Genomic DNA, 16,918 nt, shown 5'->3' on the forward strand with positions numbered 1-16,918 from the left:
CCATCACGACAAGTATCTTAGGGTTTATACAAGACTCTGCTGACACCCGTTCTCATCCCTTCTTATTTCAAAATGGACCTGAGAAGCAAAAGAAGTACTTAAAAATATGGCCACGACTTTTGAGTTTTCTGTTTTCTTTTTCTCTCCTTTCTTTTCACTCCAAATCTTAAATCACAACTTACTGTATGAGGAGATGGAGAGGTTTCTGCTGAGATCCGTCTCCCCCGGAAACACCTCCCTCTCTCTGCCCGGCAGGGATGGGCACGGTTATAAAGACAGGGTAAGTTTCCACATCATGTTTAGCTTGCCTTGAAAGTGGGGTTGGGGCAGACAGCACGCACCTGCTGTGGGTCGCGCGCACCTGCCGCTGGTAGCGCACCTGCCGTGGGTCGCACACCTGCCGTGGAGCGCCCACCTGTGGAGGTTCCAGGATCCGCCGCCGCAGAGAGAGGAATGTCAACCCCACTGCCTGTCCTGTCCAAATCTTACCCCAGCCTCCATCCTCCACCACCTTTTCCCTTAAGGGGAGCGGTCTGTGCGTGATTGGCTCAGATCGGCGCTGAAAGGAAAACAAGGGCACTGATACTCCTTCTCTGGATGTTTCTTTGTGTGCCGTTTAGCTCAGGAGAAGGTAAAGAGCAAGTGCTTAAATCAGCAATTCACAGAGCAATTCACAACGCTGTCCACTCACCACCACCCTTGAAATCCTCCCGGCCCTTTATCACTGTCTCGGTGGTATTTAGGGAAAAAGAGAAAGAGGAAGAAAACTTTCAAAACTGCAGACCTACAGTTTGCCTGCAATGCGCTAATGAGAATGATGTCTCCTGCCCTCCCGGGGCCACCCCACACCGCTGCTGCCGTGATGGGAGGTGAAGGCGCCTGGGTCTGCACGCCTGAAGCATTTTTCACGGTATTTCTTTTTGCTTCTTCATTAAACCCAGTCTGGAATGCCTTCCCATCTCACTTAAAGGTCATCCTTGTTTTTCCTCTTCCTTTTGGGCATCGGGGAAGCTGCATGAATTTCTAGGCCAAATAGCCACCTGCTGTGCTCGGACAGCTCATCACCCCCCGGGCAGGATTCACATCGCACCCAGCCTTCCAGCCGCGTGGGTTGCCCCTCTTCTCTGGATTTGGCCAGTTCCCTGTTTTCCACCTCCGGGTTCACTCTGCTCACTCTAAGCTCCAGCAAAGCCAGCCACTTGGGTGCTGTGTGGCATCAGCCTGGGGTCTCTTATTTCCTACATCTAACTGCTGAAACCTTCAACGCCCACTCACCTCTCCTCTGTGAACCCCACCCCGGGATCCACCACACCCCACCTGCATCCCACCCATCAAAACACAGCACAGCACCTGTCTGGGTGTCAGGATGGGTCTGAGCCAACCCTTGGGGCCACCTCATGTGTATGACAACTGTGAACACACTCAGCCCTGCCCTCCAGTCCCTGAGGCGGCACCATCCATCCTTGTGTTTGGGGGCCCCAGTCAGTGCCTGGCACGTTCTAACAGCACATGCATGCTTGTTGAATTGCAGAGAACATAACTGAACTCACCTGACTTTGCTCAGACAGAAGGGAAGGGAGGTGACAGGACCCAGGAAGACGGTATTTGAGGAATTTCCTAAATAACACAGTCCAGGTTATTACAGCTGAGCAATTTACCTAACTTCCCCGAACTGCAGTTTCCTCAAAGGACAAGTGCAAAATGGAGATATCTACCACTTGAGGGTCCTTAAGGTCCTTAATGGTATGAGATGATGCCAATAAAGACTGGCCCAGAGCCTGGTCCCCGGTGAATGGAGGCATTGCTCTGAATAAGAGCCCATCTGGCTCCTGGCCGGCCATTCCACACGCTTCGCCTGCAACGTCCCCCATGGTGAGATGGGTCTATTAGCAGCGACACTGCAACAGGCAGCCTCTGGATACGGGGCAAGACCCTGAAGTCCAGGCCAAAGCCCTGCAAAGGATGAGCCGGGTGGGAAATAGTCACGGATGCGAGGGGGGCTGGCAGATCCCTTAGGTGAGCTTCTAAGGGAGAGTGTCAGTGGTCCAAGCCTTTCCGCGTCTCCCAGGTCTTTTCTGCCCCTCTCAGCTTCAGAGCAAGGAGCAAGAGGGTTCAGTTCCACCAAACCACCGCAAGGGGCGCTCTACGCCAGGCTGAGGGATGATCTGCCCTTCACCCATTTCCCCGCCTCCTCTGAGTCTGTGCAAGTCTTCAAAGAACTTTAAATCCAAGCGTGGACCAGGGCAGCTCGGCTCAGACACCAGATCTGCAAGTGAATGAATGCCCCCCACACTGCTCAGAAAGAGCTTCCTACTGTTCCCTCCGCCTGCCCTGGCAAATATTCATCAAGGCCCACGACGGATGTGTTCTTGCCAACGTGCATGCCTGGGCTCCAAGGTCCCGGGACACGGCTGTAAATGCCTGACAACCCGCAGTGGGCAGGACTTCTAATTTCTCCAGCCCTGTTGCAAACTATCTGAAAAAAAGACTTTGCTGAAAAGCAGAAAACAACACTTAGAAACCAATAAACATCTCTTCTCCCTGACGGATTCCACCTTGAAGAGCTGCCTTGAGTTTCCATACGCTGCATAAATCCTCCCTGCTTTAGAGCCACAGAGGTCCCGGCTGATGCTCCTTGCCGTCCCAATCACCCCGACTTCCCTTGGCTCTGACAGGAAAACTTCACCAACAAAGTAGATAATTCCTCCTTGCTCTCCCCAAGCAGCACTCGGCTGAGATTAATTTTCCCTTACCTTTACTGCTGCTGCCACTTTTCTTAATACTATTTCCGAGGGCTTTGTCCCCGGCTGGCAGGGTGTTTTATCACTGGATAAAACAGAGGCCAACAATGGAGGCACTTTTAATGCACAGACCCCCCTCCATCCCCCACCTCCTCCTCGATTCCAGGTTTCTGAGATGTTTCTACCATTTAGGGGGATTTTTTTCAGACCAAAGACTCCTAAATTGGCTCAGTTACCTTTAGCATCTAGTCTAATTTATCTGTTTCTGTGTCTGCCTATTTCTGTCTCTCAGTAGATGATAGATAGATAGATAGACAGATAAATAGATATAGATAGGCAGACAGACAGAAAACAGATCATCTAAACCTGTTTCTTTTTCTCTTTCTTTCTCTTGTATCAACAGAGACAAATATATATCTCTGACATCAATGGAAAGAGAGAAATGGAAAAAGTCAGACAAGAAAAGATACAAATTTTTTTCTTTATTCCAAATATACAAATCTGTCCCCTTCACCCTTGGAGTTCTCTCCTGAGGGCTCTGAAGGCTCTTCTCAATGGCTTTCAATATGAATACACACACAAAAAAAGGGGCAGCTTTTCAAAAATGTAAAAGAAAGAAAAAGAAAAAAATTTTAAATACCTGGAAAACATACCTGGAAAATAGATAAAATCAGCTGTTAAGTCTATCAATCTGGTGATCACACCTAAATCATTGGCTCACCGATTTGGAGCTGACTGGCACAGATGCAATTGAAAAATACTAAGCCCCCAAAAGAATAATCAAATAGTGGGCCCCAATAGGCAATGGTTCTCAAATGTAAGTAAAAGAGGAAATTCTCAAGTGCCCAGAAGAACAAAATTCTTTTTTTGTCCCCCTTAACAGAGGCACTGGGGATTGAACCCAGGACCTCCCCCATGCCAAGCTCTACCACTGAGCTATACCCCTTGCCCCTAGAAGAACAAAATTCTCAAGGATCTGATGACTTCTGTCTGAGAAACAGTCATTTAATTATCTAAAGTCTCATTCCATAAAAGATACATTTTAATTGTTATCACAGAGAAGGGGAATCATTCGTGTTTATACCAGGTAAAAATGCACGCATTAAAAATAATCGTTCAATTTTTTTTGAAGAGTAAAAGAATGTGCAGAATCTCAAGATTACATCCAGGTACCAGTGTGAGAAACACTAAATGCCTCGCATCTGGACAGTTCAGTCAACAGGGCTGAACAGTCCCTGGAATCTTGAAGCTACAAACCTCAGCCTCCAGGGAAGCAAACCCAAGGCATCCTGCCTGTGTCAGGGTTTTGCTTTGTTTCTTTCTTTTTTTTAAAAAATTCAGGGCATTGGAAATGCCTGTGTTTCCTAAAGACGTGGCTAAGTACTTCCTCATGATCACACTCATGACAAATGTCGAAGTACAGAAAAGCAAGGTTTCCTGAAGTGTGACCTTGAACCGTCTTAATTTCCAGAGCTATGTTGCCATAATCAGGTCTTTGTTCTGCCTATTAAGCAACCATTAAGATTTCCTGTTTTAGTATTAAATATATGATATAGAACATCTAGTCCACAGAAAAGACAGAGGCAGCTTTTTTTTTTTTTAATTTTCGCATTTCATTCACTAGAGAACAGGTCAAACTGAATTTCCTTTCTAACCAGGTCACCCTAAATCTCTGTAATGAAAAGCCCGTATCTAAGCTTACTTAATTACTTTACCTAATGCTGCTTCCACCTTTTCATTTGCATGGTTGTCATTTCTGCCCCTGTCTTAACCCCGATCTGAATGAGTCAGGAGCTTTGTCTTTTGCATCGAGGGATCCCCGTAGAGGAGGAAAATAGGATCTATGATGGTGGAGGCATGCAGTGTAGACGTTCAAAAATGAAGTGGGTTGGGAGAAAAAATGCAGGCAAACATAAGGGGTGTCCAACGCCAGACTCCTGACTTAGAAGAAAAGGCTCAGATACAGCAGCAAGTCGGCTGCCTCTCAGCATCCTACACCCCCCAGTTGACCAGAATATATAGAAACATGAATTGGGGTGTCCTGCTGTCCACGGCTGAAGGGACTTGTGCTTTCCAAGATGGGCGTCCCCAGAGGGCAGATAAGACCCTCAGGACTTCTGAAGTCAACCCTAAAAGTCTGAGCGTGCGGAATGGGGATGGACCAGTTACGCCCCTGGGGTTCCCCATCTTCCAGGGACTTGCATCCGGACCATTCGGTCCTCACTGGGACAGCCCTGGACCTCACCGCCCCGCGTGGCTCTTCCCTTTATACAAAACCGAGACAGTGCATCTCTGCCCCGCTCACATTCCAGCTACCAGATTGCTTCCCCGAGCAAACACATTGTGGTCTCTCAGGTGCTAATGCGGTAAACAACACTTCATATTCCTTCACTCAGAAGACACTTTAAGAAAAATTCTAAATGTCACGGAGACCCAGTGACATTGGATTAGCTTCCAAACTTTGTTTCCACCTCAACAGCACTGGCATATTGATCAGTCCATAAATACCACCCACTGGTGTCTTATCTCAGGCACACCAAGCCATTCCAAAGACATTTGGGTTCTTAACATGCTAGAGCCAAAAGGTACAACGTGGTTTCAGTGCCTTCTGCTCATCCAACATTAGTTATTTCTTCCAAACTCGGTCTCACCCGCTCACCACACACAGTCCCAAAGCCAACTGATGTGATTAATTCTTTGCACAGTGACACAGTCAGATTAAAACAGCTTTTACACGGGGAGAGGCTCTGATCAGACAGCTTTCTTATGTGGATTTGGATATAGGGTACAGGTCAAATCACACCTCTGGGTCGTCATAATTATATAGATTGAAAAGCAGACACAAGGCAACAGCCAATAGGATAGCTGTTAGACGTGTCACTAGCAAAATGAAGAGGACCCGCTCTGATACTGCCTTCTACGAAAAAAAAAAAATTTTTTTTTTCTTTAGAGGTAACTGTCATGGGAGCAACTGAAACAATAAAGGTTTCAAGGTTTCAATAAAGAATCTGACAGCACTTTGCAAAGATGCAGTAATGAAAAAGCCGCTTAAGGATGAAATTGGGGGAAAAAAAAAAACAAGACAGCATATTTGGGCTTTTTATTACAGGATATTTAAGAGACAGCTTGGCAATAAATGTTAACATCTTTCTAACAGTTGGGAATGCAGGTGGATAACGCCGAAAACTCACCTTGACTTACTGACACAGCTGAGTTTTAAGTTGCACGGCTCATCCCAGAGGAAATGCGCCGCGCAGCAAAAAAAAGCGCTCATCCTCAACTTACTGCAGGTAGGTGTGAGCTCCTGTCACAAGGCCACACTGAGCATTTTCCCAGGGGAGGAAGCGAGGGAGCCAGATGAGAAAGAGGGAAGCAAATCCGTAAAGGGAGAGAATAAAAGACAAAAATGTAAAAGAGGAGGCCAGAAAAAAAAAAAAAAAACCTTCCATAAAGGTGTTTATCCTGGATATCAATTAATTAAAAAAAAAAAACTGGTATTCATTATGACCCTCTAGGATGAAAGACAGAGGGGGAAAGAAAATAAAACCCTGACCCTTCTCCTCAATACGATTACAATTTAGTTGAGGAAAGATGAAACCTTGACAAAAGAATAGAAACAAATAAATATCATTAAGGACTCAATTTTTTTAATTTTAAAAGAACTAAGTTATGCAACAATTGTATGTGTGCTCCCACGCTCTATGTTTGTTACATTTCTCTGAAATTTTACTGTAACAATTGGTTTAAAATTGAACAAATGGATCGGTAGATATCGCTGCTTTAAGATCAGATGACTTGATGCTGTAAAGATATTAATTCAGTTCACATTCATTCTTCAGTTTGACGTCATTCCAATCAAAATTTCAACTGAGTTTGTACATTTATTCAAGCATTAATATGAACAGCACAATTGTAAGCTGCACAGCTAGTCAAGACAGACCTGCAGCAGAGGAGGAAAGAGATGAAACTTGTCACACTCAGATACTAGGACGTGACCGTAGTAATTAAATAGCATATGGACTGGCCCAGATAAACAGAATCACAGAGCAGAAGAGAAAGGTCTGATTCAGAGTCAAGTACACGTGGGAAATTAACACATGGGAAAGATGACGGCACAAATTATGGAAAAGAATCGATTGTAGATGGTGATAGAAAAAGTGGTTCATGGTCTGGAGGAAAATCAAAGTGGCTTCCTACTTGATACAATATATAAAGGCAGATTCCAAATAGAGTTGAAGACACGAATGTGGGAAAATGAATAGGAGCTGTATTGTGATCAACCAATGGGAAGAACTTCTCAAAGAAACCACAGGGCAAAAAGTTTATTAAATGTGTCACCCGAAAATGAACACATTTTAACAAATAAAATTAACAAAAGGCATGACAAGCAGACACAATCAGGTGACTGAACAGAAGAAGGTGTGTCCTATGTCTAAATCCAAGAAGGAATATACAAGGAAATCAAAATGAAAAATATAATACCAAGAGAAAAACTGGAGAAGAAAATGAACAGAAATCACCAACAAGAAAAAGGGAAATGAAAGCTAGGAAGCATGAAAGTTGTTCAGACTTTATAATAATTAGAGAAATGCAATTTGAAATGACAAGATATCACATATCAACTAGATTCGAAAAGAATGAGGAAGCTGATGGAAGCCAGTTATATCGGCAGAGAGGTGGATGTGGGAACCGTCCCGTCCCAACCCGCGCCTGAGCAAGGCTCTGTCCGTGTAAGTGATGACGGGGTTTAGGAGGCACAAGGTCCCCTCGTCTGTAGGTCCGCCTCACATAAATTCCCACACAGGTCCTTTAGGAAACACCGTTAAGGGTGTTTGTCCAGCAATGCTTGTGCTCATAGGGCAGTGGGAGCAATCTAAGCATCAATCCCTGAGGAGGTGGGAAAGTCAAAATACAATGGATGCACATGCTCACTACAAAATGCTGTGCAGCACGCAGAAGCAAGACATAAGGCATGCATGTAGGAACGTGGATGGTTCTTGGATACATTCTGCTGAATGAGATAGCAAGGTAAGAATGAAGCTCACATCACCATGCCATCAAAAACACACGCCTACACTGTGCATAATGACTTCCTTCCAAAGACGGTAAAACGGGGGGAGAGGGGATAGCTCAGTGGTAGAGCACGTGCCTAGCATGCACGAGGTCCTGGGTTCAATCCCCAGTCCCTCCATTAAATAAATAAATAAGTAAATCTAATTACCTGCCCCTCCCCCCCCCAAAAAAACAAAATAAAATAAAGATGACAAATTGGGAAAAGGAGGAAAAAGTAAATCTCCAGTGGATAAACCTGACAAGCTCCCCTAGAGGTGGGAGACCAAGGCCAGGGTCACCAGTGACACATCCTGTTGACAACAGGATCCCTGATGTCATGTGACTTCACAGATCGGCACTTCAATTCTGGGATCCCTCCCACCAATAACCCATCATAACCCCGGGCTAATCAGGAGAAAAGCAGTGAACAAACCCCCCTGAGGGTCATTCTGCTAAACCCCTGGCCAGTCCTCCTCAAAATTATCAAGGTCACCCAAAGAAAGCCTGGGAAACGGGCATGGTCCACAGCAGCCTGAGGACACAAGAAGACTCAATGCGATGTGGAGTCCTGGCCAGGACCCTAGAACAGGAAAAGGACATTAGGTAAAAACTTTTAAGGAAATCTGAATAAAGTGTGGACTTCATCCTTTGTACTGTATGTTTTATCAGAGCAGCAGTGAGTCAGTCCTGGTTCCTCAGCTGTGACAAATGTACCCAAGTAACCTGTGATCATCTGAAGATGTGAACAGTAGGGAAAATACAATCAGGGTACCCCAAGCTCTCCATATTCCACTTGCAACTTTTCTGTGAACCTGAAACTAATCCTAAGATCAAAATGAGTTTTAAATACACATACCTGCAAAGCAAAACACATATTGCACAAAGAACACACGCAAGTAAAAAACGTATCAACCCTAATCAAATGGTCACCTGTGCAGATGCAAGGGGGATGGTCGGCCGTGGGGATGAAAGGAAAGAAGACCCCTAGCCATCTCAGGATGCAGAGGAGGGAACTCAATTCTGGATGGGTTACGTGACAATTAAGATTAGACGTACAATGCGGACCTCTGACCTTGAGAACCCCAGAAGCCCTTTCCATGTCGCAGGCCAGCACTGCCTGCTCTGGGGATAGGCCGAGTGAATTCACTCCACGGATACGAAAAGGGGAAGTTAGCAGGTGAGCCAAGAGGAAGCACGAATTGTTCCAGGAAGAGGAAAAAGAAGGTGTGGCTTTGACATTTAAAGCAAGTGACAGAATCCTACAGGATACCCCGGGTTAAACACGGGGATGGCTTTAGAGCCACAGAAAACTGGGGAGCAAGATGACGGGTATCACTTAGAACCAAACCTGGAGAGGTTTAGTTTGAAGATACACTTATAACCAGGAAGTCCAGAGCTCTGAGGAATTAATGAAGACAGGAATGGGTAGGATTTCTGGAACCAGAAGACAGGGAAACCTTCGAAGTCAAGGGCAAGGTTTGTGACCTCAGGACCAGAGCAGGAGAAAGAATATTGGTGGCAGAGAGAGAACCTTTTCTATTTGGTTCTATTCTTCCCATTTGCTTAGTAAAATCTAAAATTTCCCCACTGCCTGTAAGTTTTTCAAGGTGAAGGCAGGACTGTTTCTATATTTGAATCAGCAGCGAGTGGACAGGGAGCCTTCCCAGCAGCTGGTGTGGTGGTGGCAGGCTTCCCAGAGGTCAAGGAGACCTCCAGGACGGGGCAGGGGACAGGGGCTGCAGGCAGGAGAGGGCACTTTGAAGGTGGCGGAGGGACCGCCTGACTAGGTGCAGTTATGTCTTTTTGTACGATCCTCAGGGCAAGGGATGGAATTCCAAGGTGGAAAAATTCAACTCAAAATTACATCATCTTAGTAAAAGCCTGAAGAAACTCAATAAATGCTCAGATCACAAGGAAGGAGGGAATCACAGAGTCCTCAATGCTGTTTCAGCATCACAAGAAACGTGGGCAAGACACACAGCTGAGATCAACACGCCAACCCACTTGCCGAGGTCATTAGCCTTCAAGAATCCCCTGTGCGCTAGTATCTTTTTACAAAATCAACAAACCCAGATGGCTCAGCGACGCGGAAGTTGGGAATGCCTATGTTTTCAAGGGAATGCCGGGAATGGGAAACTGGAAGAAAAACTATCAATGTCAATAACCAGTCGGTACGAGCCAAGATCTGAAAAGTAACCGACATGTGCTTTACTAACCGGGGGTTCACGGGGACATTCTTCCAGCCACAAGACTTTTATCCAGGTTAGCAAGGAGTGAGCAGTAATTCTGTAAATTGTTTCTTTACAAATTACGATGCATTCATAGCGTGAGAATTTATGCCACAATTAAAGCAACCAAAAACTGGAGGGTGTAGCATGTTGCCATGTGCGGAAAATAAATAAAATGAAAAAATTAAGTTGCATCATATGCATAGACTTTTGCAAAGCAAATCGGTCACCTTGGATTCTTCTGAGAAAGAGAACTGGGTAGGTGAGAAACAGGAGTAGGTGGGAGGTCGCTCCCATCATACACTCTTCCATACCTTTTGAATTTGGAGTCATATAAATGTACCTGTCTCCAAAAAAGACTGAATTAAATGTTAAAAATGAGATTAAATATTTATATGTTTATACACCACTATTTTCTTCAAAGACTTTAAGAAGACATATCAGCATAGATCCACACATCTCATGCAAAAGGATGAAATGAATAATTGAGAGATACATATTTAAAGTAAAACAAGGGAAGGAAAATAAAGTCCAGAGGTAAAGGGAGCCCGATACATGCGCACGCAGAGTTCAGTCTAGTTGCTGGCTGTGGCCGTGAATTTGGTGGCTAAAGCAAAGCTGGAAACAAGATTAGATCAGAGAGTCAGAGACCTGTGACTGACCAGCCTCTCAAGCAGATGAGTAACTCTTCTTGTGATTGAGAGCAAAGAGAAATTTCTCGCAGGCATCCATCTTTAGAAGATGACACCATGGACAGGTCCCCAGCCACACTGAGCAGATGGAGCGCCCTCTGGGGGTGGCTCCCAGATTCCCTGAGGGTGGGGTGGGCAGTTCCGCTCACCGCCTGAGCTCAGAGCCTGGGAGACCCAATGGCTGGACCCAGAAAGGCAGAGTGGAGAGCAATCCCACCAGTCCGACACGCCAGGACCAACTGGAAAGTCTTCGTGCTTGACCAATTAAATCAGAGAAACTGGAGGGAACACCCTCGTTAGATAGCATAGTATTCCTTTGTTGTCTCTTGAACAAACAACACAGTATCGTAATGAAACAGGCATTAAATTCATGGCAACCCCCAGACACTGGATAGCTTTTTTTTTTTTTAAGTGTTTGTTTGCCCAGATCACTGGCTTTGGGAGCCAAGCCAGCCCTTCCTGTCTTCCTCTTCCTTCTCCGCTCCCACTCTCCACCCCCAGCCAATCCACAGCAGGTCCTAATCACCATGTCCCCTGTAGTGTCACACACACAGCGCACAGAGGCAATGCTGTGTGTTCACCAATTTCCATTTTCCTCCTGGGCGCCCAGCAAAGGTGCGTGTCCCAGCCGCTCACGCAGTCAGAAGAAAACATACCACTGAGCTCTGGCCGTGGAGTGTGGGTGCAAAGGTGTTGTCACTTGCAGGCCTGGCCCCTAAACTGTCCTGCACAGTCACCCACGCTGCCCGTCAGTCCCCCAGAGGCCAACTGGGATTTGGATACCCAGAGCAATGTCAAAAGCAAAGATGATGGAGCCTCCGTCAACTTCAGTCCTAAATGGTTACAGGGCACAAAACCTCCCTCTGCAAACCCACAGCGGGCCATGACGTGGGCAATGAATCTGTTTTTATTTCTCAGATGCTGAAATGTTTCTTAGTGCAATTAGCCTAGTTTTTCTAATACAGAAAGGGGAGGGGCTCTCCCATGACAAAAACCTCAATATTTGGCCCTGGCTCAGCAGGTGGACAGTACGTGGAGAGGGTACAGATCCAGCAGATCTAGGGTTATTCAGTGACAAGTACTGGCAGGCCGCCTACTGCCTCCAATACCGCGGCGAGCAGACCTGCGTTGGAAGCCCTGAGCGCTGAGATAACTGGATAGTTCAGCCCTAGGAGTTGGTTATAATTCCAAAAGACCAAGAGGAGGATGAAAAAACAGATCGCTTGGATAGACGTTGTGTGTTACTAGTTGCCTGTTGCTCATGTTTGATCACTTTTTTAAATAAAAATATCAAAGAACTGTAAGAACTATGATGCATGCATTAACTGACACGTTAGCAAATAAAAGTAAACAAAATCGAGTTATAAGTTAAGAGTTGGGAAAAGTCATTTGCTAATCGTCTCTAGTCACCTAAAAGTCAGCGATGTCATTTTTTCAAGCTTTTTTTTTGGGGGGGGGGTTGATTGTAAAAATTGATTTACAATATTGCATTAGTTCCAGATGTACAACAGAGAGATTCAAAATTTTTATAGATCATACTCCATTTGTACTTATTATAAAATATTGGTTCTATTCCCTGCTGTACAATATATCCTTGTAACTTATTTATTTTATACACAGTAGTTTGCACCTCTTAATCTCCTACGTCTATCTTGCCCCTCCCCATTTCCTGCTCCTTCATTTTAAAAGACATTGTGTGTTGGAGACCCCGTGAGACTTCTCAGTGGCTCACTGTGGCTCAGGATGTTGGCAAAAATCAGATTAAGGCTGCGGTCTTTGCGCCTACTTTTAGATAACCCCAAGACAGCCGCCATTAAACTGAAAAACAGAGAGAGGCATAGAGGTGAGGAGGCAGTGAAATAAACAAACAGCCTTGAAATTATGTCAGGAAAAATCGTATGGTTACGACATGTGGAACTTTCTGAAAGCAAGCAAATCAAAAGCCTTCTCTCTTCCTGAGAGAACTGTGTTACTAAAGCAGTTATGATCTTGAATTGGAGAAGCTTTGAATATTCTCCAAGCTTTAAATCTATCCCAGGCAGGAAGTGGGTTGTGAAGGCGGGCGGTCCCCAAGGAGGATCTGGGACCTAAGATCCATGTCAGATGTGTCAAGGCGGACAATGGACAGGGAGGAACTCAGAGGGGCAGAGCCAGGGGTCTTTGGGGAAAATGAACAAGAATGTCCCTCCCAGAGGCAAGATGGGAACCTGTTCAGGGAACGTCCCCCACTCCCTGGGAAGAGAAACTTCTCCATGCCTGCCCTGCACGATGCCAACTAGGCCATCCTTCTTTCTTTCATTTTTCTGAATGAAAAATGGTGCTGTTGTCATTACCATTCTAAAGGAGGAGGAGAGGTGACATTTCTCCTTCGTTCACAGGTGCTGAACCAAGGAGACTCACGTCCACAGCTGATGGAGACCCACTCCCCTCCTGGAGATCCTGAAATCTGAGCTGTAGGCAGCGACTGGGTAGCACTTTGAGGTCATTTCCACGGAGAGGGGACGCATGATCTACGTGTCACCGGGAGAATGCAAGGGCCACCAGAGGGCTTGCCTGTGGCAGCAACAATCCTATGTTTGCTGTACCCATTTCACCTTCTTGCACATTTCAACAGAATTTCCCAACTTCCCTTGCGGTTAAGTGGGACCATGTGATGGAACGCTAGCCTGGCTCCTAAGATCCACTGAGTGACGTCATATGCTCTCAGCGAATGAGAACTCATTAACTACCTGTTCTTAACCAATGAGCATTAAGCCCACCATCCAACAACTGCTCTTGGTCCATGGCTGTGGTGTCCCAAGTTGATTGTGTTCTTTAATCTACCACTGTCTGCTTCCCCATAGCCTCTCTATGACTCATTCATTTTATATCCCAGTGAACTCTTTTGAGTAGTGGTAATTGAGAAAAGGTAAAATGACCAGACCTGCTGGAGCAACGCAACAGACAAAAAAAGAATAGTGACAAATTCCAAAGACGCACAAGAGTCTTCAATGAAGTGGTCAAGAAACAGGTTAAAGGGTATCAGACAATCAAGGACGTTATGAAAGGTGGGGTGACACCTGGACAAATGCACCAGGAATTACAGCAACCGCATCTGGGAGAAATTAAGCATGTCATGATGACAAGAGATCTGATGAGACAGCGATTCTCAGTGTACAGAACAAAGCGACGTCTTCACAGGAACCCTGGGAGAAAGCTCTTTTATTGTCCTCACCACGTTAGCACTCACATCTTCCCGCAGCATGTCACCTGTGGTACCCAGGACAGGTGTGGGTACAGTCAGCCCAGCCCTTATTCAAGTCCAGTTAGCCTGGTACCGGGCAAGACTGACAGGCACAGAAACACAACACAGGATCGACCCCTAAGCCTCACATATGGGAAAGGAGTTGTCCAGCCTGCGTACTTACTCAGGCAGTTAGGAAAAAGGAAAAGCAAAGTGGAGAAGAAAAGTGTGAAGGACCAAGGGGAAGGCAATACAGGCAGCGTTAGCAGTGGGAAGTCAGGACACTGGTCAGCACATATTAGGAACCTCATTTTTACCTTGTCTCTACCCACAAAATAATTACATCCCGTTTACTGCTGGACCGACAGACACTGGGAGAGTGCCCTTCAGTGATTCCTCAGTTTAGACAGAAGCTGGGGGAGGCCAGGGTTCTGTCGGAAGCCAATCAAAGCAAGTGAAACAGAAAAATCTGTCTCAGCCTGCCCCTGCGGGCCCAATGCACCTGCTGCTACTGATGAGAGAAATACTGAGATCTGACATTCCCAGGTGGGCTAATGGGGTTCCTTTGCCAGGACTGATGCTTCCACGAGATTCAGAGATGTCAGAAGAGCTTCCCATCAGGTTAGAGCATCGTCTTTCCTGTAACGGCAGGACTGTCACCTCTACCTTGAAGGTCACTCTGAGGACAGAGCAACTCCCAACACACACCAACCCACGCCTCTTCTGGTACACCAGTCAGTGCTTCCTTTAAACTTGCTCCATCGCCTCCCTCCGCCAGTCCCTACACAACCACTCCATCAACCTCTAGGAGCCTGTGAGCAACGGTCACGGGCAAAGCTCTAGGCGGATGCTGTGGAAATAAACCAGAAACACGACGCATGACTCCTGCTGCCCTCAGGAAGCTTGCAATCTTGTCTGGAGGTGCATCTGAGCCCCGGGTTTCCCATAGAGTGATTAATTACGCACAGCCACAGAAGGGATGTTAGGGTTCACAGATGGGGCGAGCCACCAGGGCATGGCCGGCTTCACTGGTTCTGCCTAACATGAGCTCTCTCGCTCTCTCACTCTCTCTCTCTCCTTCCAGACCTGCTCATTCATCTCCTCCATCTAGCTTTATGCCAAAAAATAATCTTTCTGCCCTTTCGGTTTCATTTTTCCTGGTCTTGCCGTACGAATCCTTTTTCTCCTACCCGCCAGAAAACCACCTCTCCCCTCACACAAGTGCAAGCAACCCATCCTCTTTGCAGGAAATTATCCCTTTAGCCACTTGAAACTTGGAGCAAATGACTCAGGTGGCCTCCCTGGGAAAGTCTCTCTAACCTCTGTATCAGGCAGGCCCGTTCATCTGAAAGCTTTCTCTTTCCTTCTGTGTCTGCATCTCCTTGTGCTACAGATTCTGACTATTCAACCAGTGAGCAGAGACAACATCTAATTATATCTTCAACCAAAACATTAACATGTTATTAATGCTTAGCAAGGAAGAAAAACAATAATGGCCTTATGTTTCCCTTTTTTTTTTCCACCTCGGGACTTCATATGCAAAAAGAGATTTTCAAAGTAGAGCATGGAAGGGTTTGGTCCATTAGACATATATTAGGTTGTTCTGTCCTGCTATACAAAGGTTCAGGCTTTTAAATGGAGCGTGAAGCTATTAGCTATTAACCCATCTGATGTGTTTTCCTCTCTGACTTCAGTGGACTGGCGCAGGAGTTGCTTGGCAAAAGTCACATCAGGAGCTGGTTTTTTTCTCAATAACACACTTTGACCATCACCAACGGGCTGTCAGTCAGAAATGCTCAATTATATTTTATGCTCTCAAATACTTAAAAGAGCCTCGCAAGAGCGTGGACTCCCCTCTCCTTACCCCTTGATCGCGCCTTACCTGTAGGTGGTGCTAGCCTCTCTCCCCAACCCAAATCCTCCAGTCCAGCCAGGCTGGCCTCCTGGGTGCTCCTTAGAGATCCCAAGGCTTCTCATTCCAGCAGCCCCTCAGCTTAGCCCATCCACTGAGGCCTAGACAATTCATGACATCCTTACATATCTCTCTTGACCACAGTAGCTGTTGGTGATGTCCCATTCTTTTGAATTTGGAAAATGCAAAGATCTAAAAAGTTAACAGGGCAACACAGCCTGTATCAGAAAGCCAAATGGGCAGAAGAACTAACACCGTTTATATCAAATTAGATCAGCCAGCCCCTTAGAACAGAATCTAAGATCTCGTTCTCGGCATCACACGTGTATTTTACCACACCCAACTCTCCATGGCTTTTCCTTCCAAGGAAGTTTATATGAGCTCCTTGGGGACACAGAGTATTCCTCATATAACCCAGAACTGCCTGCAGTAACTAACACCAACAGCGCTGGACGTGCAGAAAGCACAGAGCGGGTTCTCACTGATTTGCCCCCTAGGGAAGCTGGGAATATTTTTTTCAATGGTCAAAGTGAAGAGTAAAATCATACGCAAGCAATAAACCCGTGATAGAGCACTGAGAATAAGTGTGACCACATTTTTAATGAATTGAGTGGGATCTGAGGCTCACAGAGACCCCACTCAGCAGAGGGGGTGTGCGGAGGGAGGGACGGATGGATGCAACCAGAATATCGGTTCTCAGATGGTCTTCGAGATCATCTGAGGGAAGCCATCCTCCCAGGGATGAAGAGGAATTGGGACCATCTCCTAAGCGAAGCTGCAAGACCGGAGATCACACAAGGTGCCCTCCGTCCTCAGTGGACGCTTTCCACATCCCCAGCGCCTTTGCAGCAGGAACGCATGCGCCCTTTCTCCCTGAGGGAAGTGCCCCACCTCTGCCTGGAGGCAGCGAGGGACACATCACTGAGACCCCGTCCCCGGTGAATGCATCTAAGGTGGGTTTGATGATGCGTACACACCTCTGAGAATTACAGATCTAGTCTAATTGCTTTCTCGTCTCTTCCCTCAGCCAACACCAACCTCTAAACAATTAAGTTGTGCCACAGTCCGTA

At 46.2% G+C, this 16,918-nt stretch overlaps 1 protein-coding gene and 1 non-coding gene across 6 annotated transcripts in view; one reads left to right on the plus strand and one right to left on the minus strand.

The window, feature by feature from the left end:
* Positions 1-16,918, minus strand: part of ZMAT4 (zinc finger matrin-type 4) — a 420,999-nt gene that overhangs the window by 344,904 nt on the left and 59,177 nt on the right. The gene's annotated exons all lie outside the window — the stretch shown is intronic.
* TRNAA-AGC (transfer RNA alanine (anticodon AGC)) lies at positions 7,858-7,932 on the plus strand. The gene has a single exon. It is a non-coding gene; the product is annotated as a tRNA-Ala (tRNA).

The sequence above is a fragment of the Camelus bactrianus genome, chromosome 26 (assembly GCF_048773025.1).
Source record: "Camelus bactrianus isolate YW-2024 breed Bactrian camel chromosome 26, ASM4877302v1, whole genome shotgun sequence".
Lineage (NCBI taxonomy): Eukaryota > Metazoa > Chordata > Mammalia > Artiodactyla > Camelidae > Camelus > Camelus bactrianus.